We start from the raw sequence: 2,500 nt of genomic DNA, 5'->3' as shown, positions 1-2,500 counted from the left end.
CTTACCCTATATCCCATGGGAACTGGTATTACGTAACCACAAACATAAAACAGTTGGTTTATGCAATTTAATCACTCTGAAGATGATCGCGAGATCGAAAAAGTTTAGTCAAACATTTTAACAGTTTTTACCTTTTACTATTTTACAGTGTAAACTATAATTTCAGAAACTCTACTTAAAATTAAGATTCTCTGCAGAACTTAAACTGCAACACGAAGCAGCAGTGTTTTAATTTTTTTGCTACAATCCTGGTCGAAACTGTTGGGACAATTCCCGCTTTTCTCCCTCCCCCCATTACAATGTTGATTTCTCACGGTCTCCGAATTCAAGATCCGTTCATCGATCGCTCGCATATTTCGAATTCAACATTGTCTGGGGAGAGGAGGGGGGGGGGGGGGTGCGTTGCTCATATAAGGATGGAAGCATGTACAGTAAATTCTCTACTTTTCGCCCAAAATTTGACAAGTTTCCCGAAGTCTTTTGACCCGGCTTGTAGATTCCGGAGATATTGTAGCTTGATTTGGAACAAAAGCTAAGCGGAGAAGAGATACCATCAAAGATATAAATAGTGATCTGTCCAATTTCAAGTGACAAGCTATATCCGCGTTCGCCGAGGCAGCGACGGAACTGAGGTTTAGAGCAGTCTTGAGGAAAAACGAGTAACTGAAACGTATCAGTGCGATCGTTCTTGATCAATCGCACACAGTCGAAACGTGGTCGGGAAAACGGTTTGAATCAAGGATTTTAGAGCCATTTTCATTGGCCGAATTTTGACAGGTCATTCGTTGGTTTATGTCAAAGGCACTGGGTTGCACTGAGAACCTTCGATCGCTTCTTTCATGAAATGAGTGTCTATACAACAATTTTTCCACGGACTACTAGAATAGACAAGTCAGAGAAAACTGCTAGATCAAACCGAGGGAGGGGGAATTTAATATGACCGGCAAAAAACCATACTTGCGACGTCTCTCTGTTGCCCTTCTCCCTCGTAAAACCACATATATAGAAAATAACACGCTAAAAGACTTTGTCTTTCGTGGATTGCCGCCATTATGAGTCAAAGTGGGCGCGCAAAGTCGTCATAGTAGAACAAGTCCCTATCGTGTGGTCAAAAGAAGCGATACCCACGACCATTTGGAAACCAAGAAAGCCAAGGTTCGGTCTGAGTCGTTTGCTCGCTCCATGGGGGTTAGTTTCATACGACAGAGACGACCCGTAGGAGAGAGACGACTATACCCATTAGTCTTCTCTGTCGTCCCAAAAATTTGTCATACGATTGGAACGACTATGTGGAAACACTCGCGTGAAAATCCAAGACGACCCGTACGACAGAAGCGACACTGTCGTCCCGGTAGAGTCTCCATTTTGAATTTGAATAAAACATTTCTTCAAATATTTCCCGCACGAAACATCACCCAGACCTGAATCTTTGCGAGGCAGTTTGAATATTCATTTTCTTTTGTCTCTTTGATGCATGGCTTTATTTGTTGAATGGTTTTGATGATGGTGTGACAGTGAAAACCGGCACTGAAAATGATGTTATTTTAAAATTCTTAAGACCTAAACGATGCAATCGTAACTATAAAAAAACAATTGGCGGATATGATTCTCGGTTAACGCTAATTTAAGAGGTAATAGTGCTCAAAATTTCAACATGTAAGGCAGAGCGCGCATTTAGGAATTACTCCCCAGACTAAATCCTGAATTGTGTTCCACCCAATCCTGTTACTATTAATTATATCTGTACCCGTACAGTGGACTCCACGCGATGACTCGAGCCTCACCTCACTGAATTCCAACCAAAATCGACATTTCCTACATTTCCGTCAAAGATCGTTTACGGTAAGTTAACCTTGGTAACTCAAACACTCCAGAACTCCGTGGAACTCCCTGTTCCGTCTGTTAGTCGCTATTCACCAAGTTTTCAAACATGGCTATACACCTTTATTGAGTGATTTGGTTGTCCAATGCAAAGGCATAGAGGGAACTTCGAATTCTACATGCATAGGAATCAATAGAAGTATGCATTACTCAAAGAAATGTAGGGGGGTTAATTCATGCTTCAAGCAAGAAAGTATAAGTACCGGTTGTGTCTCTTAAATTCTGCCATGAGTACTAGTGAGTAATAAGGGTCCAATTAATTGCTGTTACGTAATGATTAAGAACAACATCACGCGCAAATGTCGTGTCGCAGCGAAATACGTCCCACTAACTCAAGGCAATTTTAATGTCTTTTTGGTCATTTTCATCAAGTTTCGACCTTGGTGAGTCTTTGATGGTGAAGACGTGACTGTAAAAAAAGTGCACATCACCTCAGAACATCCTATTTCATTTCACTTAAGGGTGCTTTCTATTGGGATCTTAAAATCCGGATCTTCGGATTTCCACTTGAATACAATGCTTATGCAAAATTTTGGAGGGACAAACAAAGAGTATCGTGCTATTTTTGATATTGGCTAATAATTTGAGTGAAGAGAATTTTCTTGAACGAAAACACCTT

The sequence above is a fragment of the Montipora capricornis genome, chromosome 7 (genome assembly GCF_036669925.1).
Source record: "Montipora capricornis isolate CH-2021 chromosome 7, ASM3666992v2, whole genome shotgun sequence".
Lineage (NCBI taxonomy): Eukaryota > Metazoa > Cnidaria > Anthozoa > Scleractinia > Acroporidae > Montipora > Montipora capricornis.
Note: the sequence above shows the minus strand (reverse complement) of the source record.